Below are 13,154 nucleotides of genomic sequence, written 5' to 3'. Positions count from 1 at the left end.
GTAAAGATGGCTGTCTTCTGGATTTCTTCGCGGTGTAATCTGGTAGAAGTTGCCCTGATGATGGAGGCTGCAAGGATCTCTGAAACGTCGTCTACCAGACTACACGGCGCAACAACCAAGAAGATATTTATCTACATACTTGCGCGCCTTGAGAACCTGAAATCTCAAAACACTCAGAACTGTACAAGTCTGTGTCAGAATAAAGTGACTGGCTACGGGCTTCAGTTCTAGGTAAGGGCAGATATTTTGCTCTCTTACGTCATGTCCGAACCTACTCTTGGTGTCACCCACTCTTCAAAGCAGTTGGTGCCGTAGGGGAAAGACGGCCGGAGGTTAAAGTTCATCACTCATTTCTATATAATGCCCAGTTCTGCAGATCTTGGTACCTTACCTCATAGGACAATTGTACCTCGATATTACATATTACTGACTAGTAGAGAATAGATATATTGACAAGTCACCTCGAAAATGTATTAAAATCTATATATTGATAAAGCTAGAAACATATTAGTGTCGACATAGTTGCCAAGTCACGTTGAAGCTCCTCTGTGTCTTGATATGGCTTCTCTATTCTTTGCCTGCACAATGGGAAGCATCCAGGCCCTGCACCTTTACTGTGAAACTTCATTACTTTTCTGGATGATTTAAGCTCGCTCGCCTGAGAGAGAGGAGGGGTCGATCTTGCTTCTGTTTGACGCCTCTTCACACCTAGCGAACTCATCATTAACAACAATACACTGTGCTATCGTATCGACTATCTTTCATTTATAATAATCACCCGGCCAGTCAGTCTGTCTGTCTGACTGCCCGCTTGTCCTACGCGCCTCTTTATCGTGTTCTGGCGCTACGATCAGATGTGTAGGGTAATGCGAGGAAACACTGTCATTTATGAATCATAAAATAATGTTACATCTTTGCTGCGTATTTGGGAGCTACTCGGTTCGTGTTTCGGTCGGTATCCTAATATTCTGACTGGAATTGTTTGTGGTTTCCGTCAGCCGTTACAGGTAAATGTCACAGACAAAACTCGTTAATATAATTACTCGTGGTTGCCTGTGAAATTGTCTGCAAAAATAAATTTACCGATATTTCATAAAATAAGTCTATATTTATTTGTGTCTGAGTTCCAGGTGCCGATAAAACGCTAAATAAATTTCTCTCTTTCTTTGTCAGTCATATGACAAGAATTTTGTTAGATATTAACAGATAGATATGTTTAGTGAACTTTCCAGAATAATACTTGATATTTATGTCGTATACGGTTAATTAAAAGAAAATTACTGAACTACATGAGAAACTGAAGATCATTAGTAGGAAAATGCCATGTAATTATAATCCTTCAAGACCAAAGGTTAGACAGAGACCAAAAATGTCTTGAATAAAATCATTGCTGACCTTTGTATCTTAAAACATATAATATAATTCAGGTCTATACACAAACTTTATTTACAGATGTTAAAATTTAAAATTTAAAATTTGCGCTATTCATCGTTACAACGATGTTACAATACTGCGCCTTCATTTACTACATGTTTCGATGCAAAGCATCATCTTCAGGTTTTTCCTTTAAAACTACTTTATATTATAATTTTAAATTTTAACATCTATAAGTAAAGTTTGTGTATAGACCTGAATTATATTATATATTTTGATTATAAAACACAAACATGACGCATTTAAACCTTAAACTTTGTATCTTAATTCACGCGTTTAGTGATTGGACTAGTACATATTTTCAGAAATTCGTATCAATATTTTTAATGTTAATTCTGCCACGGCATAGTTTATCTGTCGTAATTACAGCAGGAATTAAACATCTGCTCCATTTGTAGAACAGAAGTCAATTTGAAGCCATCGTCTATATTGCAATGCCAACTTAATTTGTTAGTTTCTCGAGATGCAGCAAATTAGCTTAATAGCAATGTCTGTCTGTGATTCTAGTGACATTTATCACTAGTTATATTACAAAGGTTTGTTGTTGGCAGTCAGAGGTAAAAAAAGATCCGTCTGTATAACTTTATTGCCCCTGTTTTATTTTCAGTCTTTTTTGTTTCCTGTTGATAAAATATTTTACTCAGTTGGGTTGTGTTTATGGATCAGTTCGTTGTCGTGGTTGTGTTATTTATTAAACAAAAGAGCACATGCACAAATGACAGGCGAAACAATGCTCATTACTGCCATGTTACATTGTTAACGAGATGTCCGAGTCAGTCAAGACAAAATTACATTGTCTTGAGAAATTGCCTCTGGCAGCGCCGGTAATCGGGTCTTCCTCGCAGTGACGTGTATTTACGTTAAGTCTCTGTTCTTCTTTTTGCTACCTCTCGGGTCAACAAGACACAATAACTCCGTCCTTTTGATGGGCATTGATGTTAGCATTTTAATAAGACCCATATGCCTTTTTTCTTTGGAACAAGAGCCGGTGAAGTCTACCTCAGTAAAATCACGACTGAAGACAATTATTACGACTGTAGAGAGGAGTACTCTTTCATACCAAGGTCGTTCTTCACAACACACTGCTCAGGTCATTGTTGAGCCATTGTTTAAAAATTGTGTTTCAACAATATCCTTGGGTAATGTCGCAATAATGTGATCACAGTCAGTTATTGCAAAACATACTTTTTAAACAATTTCATCGATTTTTGTTATTGGACGACAATATATTTAGGCACCAATATGATCCGGTATCATTGTTGTCTAATAAGCGACCGCGAATCCTATTGTTGTTAGAAAATTACCCTGCTCAAACGAATTATCTTATCGTCTAGTAAAAACGCGACAGATAGATATGGACGAGCCAAAAAGGAGTTCTTTAATCATGCTAGAGTGTGAGGAACGCCTAAAAACTAAGATTCAGTCTGTAAAATAAACAACGATACTGTATTTCGTTATATAATTATTTAAAAAATTAATCATATTTATAGAATTTTAAGCTGGCTGATATCCAGTTTTTGCCAGTTATTACAATGTAATTTATCAGATGAAAGATGACAATCGTGTCCTTGGAAGTACTGCTAAAGACGACAAGTACATCTGTCAGGGTGGCGAGAATTCGGAACCAAAATCGAACCCAAGACCTTCTAAAATCAAAACACGCAACCGCGATTTTCGATACTAATTTATATCATGTCATTAATATAATTAACAGTGAATAACCTTGTACTAATAGAGCGTTATTCAATGTCATTACTTCAGGCAGGTAATCTAATGAATGCCTTTGTGTCGTTCGTGTGACATCACAGGATAATAAAGTAATGTTGGTTTGATTTATAGGAAGTGGCTGCAGCCTTGCTTCCAAACGAGAGTTATGCGTGCCTGTAACTATTACCTTTGTGTTCAGTGGGTGACTTTAATCAGATCTACAGTGGTTTGGAGCAGGCAGACTTGAACACGTCACATGTTTCGTAATAATAATTGTGTCTGATGTGGAAGCTGTAACTTTGACTCCGCAGAAAAATCATCTAAGACACTCTGTCATTGTAAAAGATTATCAAGGTTACATCCCACAAATTATCTGGCGAGCAGAAAATCTAGCAGACTGAAAAATTAAGATAGAACTCCACGCATCCTTAATCTCTATAGATTGTGGCGTGATTTTTGCGTGTCACTACTTTACTCCCCGAAGCACAAGTGCCCAATAACCTTGACCTGGAGATGTCTGTGCTGATCTCATAGCTAAAGCAGACGTTAAGAAGGATAGAAAATTACCGCTTTAACCAGGAATCGAACCCCGGCCATGCAGTTCAGAACGTTGCTCATTGAACTATCCTGACTCATAGTTATGTATCCACGATATAATTTGATTTTAGTTAAAATGAATTTTAAGGGACCTTGGTATTGGCGATGTTGAACGGCTTGTCTGTTACCATAGTTACCAAAGTAACGTAAGAGGCGTACATTTATTTTCTTAAAATGAGGGTCTTCTAAAGCTTGTAATCGTTTGAGACTGCTGCAGTAATTCGGTATGACGAGCCAACACATCATCGCTACTCTTTCGACGCAGAGAGAAGTTTTACCGATCGGTTCTCACAACTGTAGTGGAGCTCCATTGAAACCCATTTACCAGCCTTATAACAATAGCACAATAGACTTTGAGATGATGCCCTTAGGATCAGCAGTCATTTTGTAATAGCTTCTCATCTACTTCTCGCGCCCTGCTTTTTCATTTTCCTTTTTGTAGTGGGGTGGGGAAGAATGAGAATGCAAAATTATGTTAACCACCACTACTAAACAACACAAAGAAATGCCTCAGCATTTTGTATGATACCCCATGTTGTGAGGTGTGCTGCCCTCAAGGAGCAGGCGCGCACATCAAGTGGCTGACATTCATTTGTTCTGCATGTGTCTAATAAAAACGGTTTGTTCTCGGAGATTAATAATGCTTCTCGATGGACAAGTACAGAGGCATAATTGTTGATTATTATTAATATTTTAGTTATCCAATAGAAGTCTCTCACAGTAAAGCTCGTAATTTCTATTCAGAAGGTACCCAGTTCGAATTTCGGGCTGATCATAGTTGAGGGTTACGTGGGTTTATTCAGTATCGTCAAGGTAATACGGGTGTAATACCGCCAGAAATATGCGACTACCTACCTGTGATCTATCTTTCCATGCGTCACATAAATTTTGCAGATGAAATAAGGGTATTAAAAATTCTAAAACTCACGACAGTATAACATTAGTATCGTTGTTAACATAAATCTCAAGTCCGATGACAAATAAATATGCTTCATACTTTAATAGGTGCGGTGAAATGTCGAACAGAAAGATTTATTTTCGAAGAAATTTAGGGGTTGAATCTTGCCAGGAATAGAATTCATCATTGTAAGCGAGGTGAACCTCTTGGATGCGAATCTCTCTAAAATGTTTGAGTAGGTCTCTTTACGTAAATTCGCTTGTAAGTACTATATATAATAAGAAACCAACAAACTAGCCAGATTAGCAAATAGGATATTTGAGTTTTATGACAGTAGTAATAATCTTAGGTCTGTTACATGTTAGTCGATTTCTCTACAACTTAGAATAAAACGATTATCATCGCAATAATATAATTTTGTTATATTTTATTTTGTAATTTAATATGCACATTTTAATTACTTTTAAATAAGGAGTCACATACTATTAAAAATTATCAACACATAAAAATCTTGTGAGTGCATAAGGGACGTATATAAACGAATTACAACTATTTTAATACACATTGTCATGCTGACATATTTATAAACTAATACGTGATAAAATTGGATGTTTTAGCTGTTTACATTAGAAAGGACAAGTTCACTAATTTTTTGTCAACGCACAAAAAGTCTTGTGTAATGAATATGTAAATTGCGGTCACCATTCTATTTCTTAACAATCGAACAACCATACTCAATAAGGTTTAATATCTTATCTATTTGTAAAGGATACTGGTCCTTACGTATTTGGAGAAGGATAATTTAAATTCTGATATAACGTTTTTCGTAACTCAACAGCTGGTCAATCATTTAAGAAATAAGTTGTGGGTTAGATGTTTTGCACATTCTTATACAGATAATTGAACTTAATATAGGCATTGTTGTCCTTGGACATATGCCAGATAGGAGGGGAAGCGGTTTTTACAGGGAATAATCACGAAATTGTGGCTATCATTTTATCGTCCTCAAAAAATTGTGGGTGGGGAAATGATTGGTCTCGCTTACATTACAGTGAGTTACTCATTCCTAATAAGAGATTCTTTTAAAACGAGAAACATGAAAAGGACAGCTCATTTTGAATATTCCAACCGTAATTTAATTTTAATATACTTTGTTTTGGTTGTTACAGGTTCTTGAACTTAGGTGGACAATCAGGGCATCAGAAACTGGACAAAGGGAGCTCCCTTTTAACAAGTAAGTGCTTCTTTCTATAAAGGAAATACTGACCAGTACCATGACATATACGTTGGATGTTATGGTAATAAAGAGTAAGTTATTTTAAACCTGAAATTACGTGTTACAGTTATTGCTACTAGAACCATTATATGTGTCTTACTGTACTTTCTCATTGCAAATATAATTTACCCAGGTTTATGCCGTAGTCAGTTTCCTCAGAAGCGTTTCCTAACGCGAATGCATGTGTGCACCCCGCACGGTAATGAGCGGAAAAGTCTGATGTTAACCTTGACATTATAGTCAGTTAAAAAATTTAATGTCTAAACCAAAGAGAGATGGTAATTTTATCAGTGCATTTGTAAATTATGAGGTTATTTTCAGTAATAATAATATTTTTTACAGATTTTAACAGTGGTTGTCTATCCATGTACCACAGCTTCAAACACAAGTTGTGTTTGCTCAAAGCTTTTACTTCCAAGTTTCCTTTAACTAGACTGATATTGATGGGTCACGGCCCATTAGCTGCAGGCACCTTGAAGAAACGCTGAAGCATTGTGGCAATTGTTCAGACGCGCCCCCGTCTGGGTGGTCTGGGGGAGGGGGAGGTCCACCACTATTATCTAGATAATAAGGAAATTCGTTTTCCAGCTTACAAGTATCAGTCCCTAGTCTTATAGTGGAAGAGGGAACGGACGAGAAAAAAAAATATACCGTCATGCAATGAGTACTTTGCGAACTAATGTATTTTGCACCAAAACAGACGGCCCTGAAAATTGTGTCTCAGTTAACCGTAACAGAATGTACGCATAACTGTGTCAAAATATATTCCGATTTCTCGTAAGAATGTTCTTCACATCAGATAGACTATGTGTGACTCGTGGGGTCAAATTTCACGTGGATTCACTCTTAATCCAGTTTGTAAACCATATAATATGTTTATCATAAAACGCCTTCTTGCTCCATTCACGAAATGGGGTGAAGTTGGCACGTAGAAATATTTTGAAATTTCTCCCAAAATTATTCCTTCATAAAGGAGGGCTATTGTGTGAATCCTTGAACCATTCATCTTTAATGTTACACCTTGTAATTTACTTAAAGTGATACTTATTGATAAGTATGAAAAGTACAGTATGTGCAAAAAAAATAGATCACACATCTCCGTAAACATGTGCGTATTAAATTTGTTATTCTTGTCGCGTTGGTGTTTAAACGAGGTTTAAATAAACTGTATTCAAATTATCATTTTTAAATCAGTTATCAAAAAAAGAGCATTGTCTTAAGAAGCAGTCAGTTGCGTTTAAGGGCAGACAGAAAGTAGGGGAAAGATGTCAGTCATGTTTACCACCAGAGGGTGCAGGAAAATGAATGTTTGAAAACATTTGCATACCATAGGGGGTGAACAAAAGTCGATGTGACAGAAATGTTTGTTTCAGAGACTCAGGTCCTGTAGAGGCCAACATGTCCTTACATTCCAGATTAGGTTAAGTTTGCTTTGTGTAATTTTACTGTATTCCCCAATAGATTCAACTGATGATCATGTCTGGTGCGTTGTGTTAGTTTCCACAAATTCACTTACTGAGTAATTTGTTACGCTCTAGATTTGCTCAATTTCTTTTCCGAAAATACGCGGTTCATTTGCTGACTGAGACTTTTAAGGGTTTTTCTCAGTCTCTACACAGCCAATTCCGAGATACGACCTTCCAAATTCTTATCTTCGCATCTAAGTCTGTGTTATATTGGCTTAGGGATGTTGGGCAGCCCACAACTTTAGATAACATTTTATTATTACATTTATCATTCACTTTATTTTTATTATGTCACGTCTACTGAGTAAGTCGAACTTGACATTAGCCTCAGGGCGCTGCACGAAAGAGGGCGCTAACTTTTAATTAAATCAATTTAAAATTATAATTTTTATTAGGTAAATAAATTACGTCTGATCGATTCCAAATTATTTTAAATTTATAATATTCTTCTGTACTTAAATTATAACTATTTGGATTTTGTTTGTATTGTAATTGAGGTGAAATGCCCTAAGCCCAACACTACTGCTACTACTATTACTACAACTACACATCACTGGATAGTTTTTGGCATTCATAAATTTACTTCTGTACCGTTATCAGTAAGTAAGAGGGAAATAATAAGTCTACAAAATGTATCAGTACGCCAGAACTTCCGGTGAAGACCGTGGATTATCCGTCGCGCATATCACATGCATTACAGCTAAAATAATTTTAAAAGAATAATTTCTTTAAGTACACGTAAAGTTGTCTTCATACTTAATCAAGCACAGCGCCACGCAGCAGTATGAAATGGTAGAGGTCACTCATTTTTTAATTTCACTACTGGCTGGATGTGGTTGTCTGGATCTTCTTTATTGTGAAATAATCTGAGGTCAATAATTTTCACGAATGAGGTGCATTAGCACAAGACGTGGACGTATCGACATGTAATCCCCACGTGATACAACAGTTTAGTCAAGCCGATGCGCCTCTTCTGAAACGAGCACAGCAGTTGTTGAAGGTCATCAGGTGTCGCCTAGGGTCATACTTGACCTCTTCAGTCCGTCTTAATGTTTTCATGCGTGGAAGTCCAGTAGCTGCATGTGGTTCAGACTAACCATTCCTTCTGGCACTTACGAACAACCCTTCCCGTCTTTATCCCGTCACTGTAGAAAATTCATATTAATATTATATCACCGAATATTGTGCGTGATTCATGTTAATGTTAATTTGTTGCATCTATCTTTTTTTAACTCTAATCACTTACTCCTTTTTGACTGTCTTTCGTTTATATACACTTGAAGTTTTATAATACGAATAGAGCTACGTCATTACGAGGCGAGTGTAATGTATCAACACTTACCTAATACCATTATGCACTTAATGGTCTTTGAATTTCACACGGTTAAGCATCTAAGACTTACCAGTATTATAAATCCTGTGTTTTCACAAGCCGCTTTAGTTGTAAGATAGAAATCATTAAATTAAGAACAGAATCAATTTGGAAAGTACTTATTACCATTAACTTCCAATACTTTTATTTTTTCACAATTTTTCTTTTAGTTCAGTATTGATGATGATAATATTTTAACCTAGGTGAAGTAAAACGAATGAAAAATTTGTACAGCAATAACCTCCATAATTTTTATGTTCGGATAATATTAATAAGGAAATTACGAGACGATAATGAGATGGGTGAACCATATAGAATGTATGGCGGTTCTATGTCTGTACAATATTTTGGTAGGAAAGTCTCAGGTACCGTCAGTCTGCATTCTTACCTCTTAGTGACAAGTTTCGTACAAATTAAACGCCTTACAAAACAGATATGCAAAAGCCGACTAGACGCATTTCAGTTCCTGTAGACTAGAGAAATATTACGGACAGAAACTGAGTTCAGCGTCCTTGCTGAAGAGTGAAACCTCGAGGTAAAGATTCTGAGGATATTTCTAAGATAAACGTGTTATGATACACGGGAGGACGTAGCTACAGATAATAGACCCATCCCCTATGACACCAACACTATATTTACCTTCAAAATATAAAAATAATTACATAACATGCAACATGCAAAGTCGAACTACTGGCACGTTTATTAGATGTAAGTCCGTTCTTGAACATGCAACTCCAAGTAGCGCATCTCCAGGCGATGCGACGCGGGTTTACAGGGCGCGCTGTGGAACTCGGCGTAAGCATGCTCCTGTGACGCTGTACCAGCTGTTGAGGTTATTGGCTGTTTGTTTCTTTGTTTCCTACGTAGTTTCAACTGCGGAGGATGCAGGTCTATAACTTCAAAGGCGGTGGGAAGATAAACTTGATCGCTGAGTAAGGATTTTAAATGACACCGTCTTAGAAATTTCTAAAGGATTATCAAGATGTTCGCTTGTAGAAATTGAGGAAAGCTGTAAAAGCTCTCGTAATAGTAGGAAACAAGTCAAGATTCGAACCGGGTATCTCACAATATAAATCTGGGTTGTCTTAACACATGCTATGACACTTCATTCAGTGCAATATTTACAAACCATGTAATGGACACGACGTCTTTAAGCAAAGTAGAAATCAGTCAAGAGGGAAACAGAGTCATGTAAGTGTAACGTCCTGTCCATGTATTTGGGATGTAAGCGGTTCGAATTTAGGTAGAGATATCGGTGGTCTTTCGTGGTATACCTTCAGATAGGCCACGATCGCTTCCTTCCACATTCGTAATGGCCATCAGCCGATGACATGCGACCTGATGCCTGTGCACTGACACGCCCTGGGAGAAAACAAGAAAAAAAGGAGCAGTGCTGAGTGTGTAGAAGCCTGTTTTACCGACAGGATAGCCAATGGGAGGAGTTGCGTTATCATGACCGACTCAATAAATTAGAGGCCCGCGTATAAAACGGTTGTACCATTACACGGCTCTGGTCAACTACAGGAATGCACAGGGTGGCTGTAAACGAACGTCCCATTAATTTGACATGCTACCGCAAGGTCACTATCCTATGTTCTTTTGCTGCATTAATTCACGACGTTTTATAAACTGCGTAATTTGACTTTATTGAGAAAAATAGTTCATGAGAAGCTGGTAGTTGCTGAGTTAGTAAAAACATTCTCATCCATTTGTGCACTCCAGAGGATTAATTACTTTGTTTGTAAGGGCCCGCCATTAGCTCCAGTTCTTGGCCAGATGAATCAGACCCACACAGCCTAATTATTTTACGCACATTTTAATATTATCGCCTCATCTGTTGAATGTCTTCTGACTAAAATTCTCACCTCTCCTAATACATCCTATAAGCATCACTCTTCTCATTCTCGTGGGCTGCTCGTCCTAATAATATTTTATGTTGAATATAAATGATCAATCGCCTCATTATGTATTTTTCAGTGTCTTACTGTTACTTTGTCTCTCTCTCTCCTTCTTAGGTTAAAAGCGTAATTTATTTTATTGTCACAAAATAAATGTTAAAACCAGTTTGAAATTTCATTCTATAAAGAAAAATCACCAATGTCTCATTTACTCGCACACTCTCTTCATGGAACGTAACTGGTTTTGAGAAGCTGAGAGTCGATTGGCAATCAATAAATTACACGTCTTTTGTATAAACAGAAGTTTGATTTGGCATACCTAAAGCAAAATTGAACAATAATGAAGCAGTTTAACACTACAGTCAGTTCGGACCTCAGTTAATTTACAAGGGTGTCAGAGGCAAACTGTATAACTCCAGGGCGTATGTTGATTTCAGATTCTTTGATTCTGATCACTAATGGAGCCATCACAGCAGATGTTTGTTTTTGTTACCGGGTACAGCTCTCGATGTCAGCGTGGGTGCAACCACTTTCTTGCGGTCACGTATGGACTGCTACCAGTCTAAATATCACTGCTCCAGAACGAGTCTCTCAGATCGGAGGTCAGAACAAAGTTTCAAAACTTTGTATTCGCTCTCAGTGACTTTCAAAAACAGAGATCATGTCATCCGGTTGGAAAACGGTAATACGCACCTGTGGTTCCCGCCATTCTTCTTACTGTTTATTGTCATAATAATCTTCTACTGTCGACAGTTGTCTTCTGGACTGTGTGGGCTTGCAAGTGGATACCAACAATTAGTGGGACCATACTGTATCCATCTTCAGGACTGAGAACAGCAAATTTTTCTTGCGTCTACTTCTTGTTGATTACATATATATGACCTGTTTTTGTAAGATAATATATGTATTTGATCCAGTGTCGTTAAATATAGTTATTCTCAGGGATAGCGACAGCGTTATTTGGATGAGTCTGAACGAAAAAGGATTCTAGCTAACGGAGGGGAAGAAAGATTTGGGTGTAAAAATGGCTGAAATACCTTAATATTGTCTGTATACGTTATATTTTACGTTACCGCAAATGAGGCTCCGAGGATGCCCCCTGGTATTATTATATCTGATGTGAAAGATTCCCAGTGCCAAACTATCGATTGCGCTGCATTCAGTTCAGTTTTAAAATTTAAAAGTCTTAATTTTGTCAATCTTTAAAGGGTTCTGACTAATTGGTGTTTATAGGTTTGTGGACTTAGATCTGTTTTTGAATCTTTTGTTCGCCGTGGATAAATGTTCTGTGTCTGGGTCGTTAATGTTCTTTTCTGAAAACGTAAACAAATGTTGAGATCTATGTCAGTGAAATTAAAATCACGTGTCTTCGCTTCCTCAGGCAGGGTGGACACTGTGCAGGCTTGTAGCCAGTGTGTATTTCCCCGTGTACAGGACCATAAGAAGAGATGGGTGCCTCATTTCTTCCAAAGTATTCGGCTTTAACAAGAAAATATGTTCCTAACCCAACACTGAAAGTTCGCATTTAATGAAGTTCATATATTTACACGTCTGATCGACTTTCCCTGTGTTAATACAAATACAAGTTTACACCGGTCGGAAACCAATAATAATATATGTTTATATTCTGAAATCGTCCAAATGTTTTTTTCTCTTTCTTTCAAAACAGTCAAAAAAGAAAAACCCCTCATTTAATTATACCGTTTTATGGCGCTGCAGTGCTATGTCCAATATTTTATAAGACTCTTTACTTCTCTTCTGTCTGTCAATGTCCTGCCTTCCTTCCATGAAATTACAAAATACATTCAAATGCTAGCTCTGCGTCTTTAATCGTACCATTGGTAGGGAGGGGCTATAAAGACTTTTACTGCTGCGATTTGAAGCAAATAAGTTTTATGGGAGGCTAGTCAGGCCTTTGGAGCACTTTGGAGGGGTGGGGGGGGCTCGTAGCAATGTCATCCCGGATTCTTCTCACCTAGTCTAGTATAATAGTACAAACGGACTGTTCAATGTCGTAACACAACCAAAACTGTTGCATTAAAATTGATGTTTTGTTTCATAATCCTGTGTCTGTTCAATCCACTTCTTGGCTCACACAGAAACGTTTTCTTCTTCAGCGTTACACATAATGTCTCTTAATTAATTGAAGTACCCTCAATATAGATTATCGTAAATCATTTATCCCTTTTAGCTTGTGTGTTGATATTAGTTCAGTCCATTTCCGTTGTATACTTGTCGGTGTATGATCTGTCCAATGTTTCTGTCCTCTTAGATACACTTTACGTAGACTTAAACAGTGCACTTTGGCAAGTAGGCCACGTGTAATCATGCGCCTGAAGACCGCGGCGGGTTTCGCTCTCCTCCTTCTGCTGTTTCTCCGAAAAGGATCATCGTGGGAAATTTCGGAATTATGAGCGTGATTCTGTTGACAAGTATTCATACGGGTGCAGGCACAGAGGTAAGCAATTAGCGGCACGCAGTCCAATCGTCACGATCTGGTCCGCAC

General features: G+C 37.5%; 2 long non-coding RNA genes across 4 annotated transcripts in view; one reads left to right on the top strand and one right to left on the bottom strand.

Moving 5' to 3' along the window:
• LOC110832028 (uncharacterized) overlaps positions 1-13,154 on the top strand; it is a 226,817-nt gene that overhangs the window by 33,931 nt on the left and 179,732 nt on the right. For all 3 annotated transcript variants that reach the window (XR_002543800.2, XR_015537017.1, XR_015537016.1), the window contains exon 2: positions 5,806-5,870. This is a non-coding gene — a long non-coding RNA (uncharacterized LOC110832028). The remainder of the gene's footprint in view (positions 1-5,805; positions 5,871-13,154) is intronic.
• LOC147872822 (uncharacterized) overlaps positions 1-13,154 on the bottom strand; it is a 42,073-nt gene that overhangs the window by 26,646 nt on the left and 2,273 nt on the right. The window lies entirely within an intron of this gene.

This window comes from Zootermopsis nevadensis, unplaced genomic scaffold (assembly GCF_977971745.1).
Source record: "Zootermopsis nevadensis isolate Lab colony 2312 unplaced genomic scaffold, Znev_1.0 Znev_ptg000024l, whole genome shotgun sequence".
In the NCBI taxonomy this organism is placed as follows: Eukaryota; Metazoa; Arthropoda; class Insecta; order Blattodea; family Termopsidae; genus Zootermopsis; species Zootermopsis nevadensis.
This window is presented reverse-complemented; position numbering and strand designations above follow the sequence as displayed.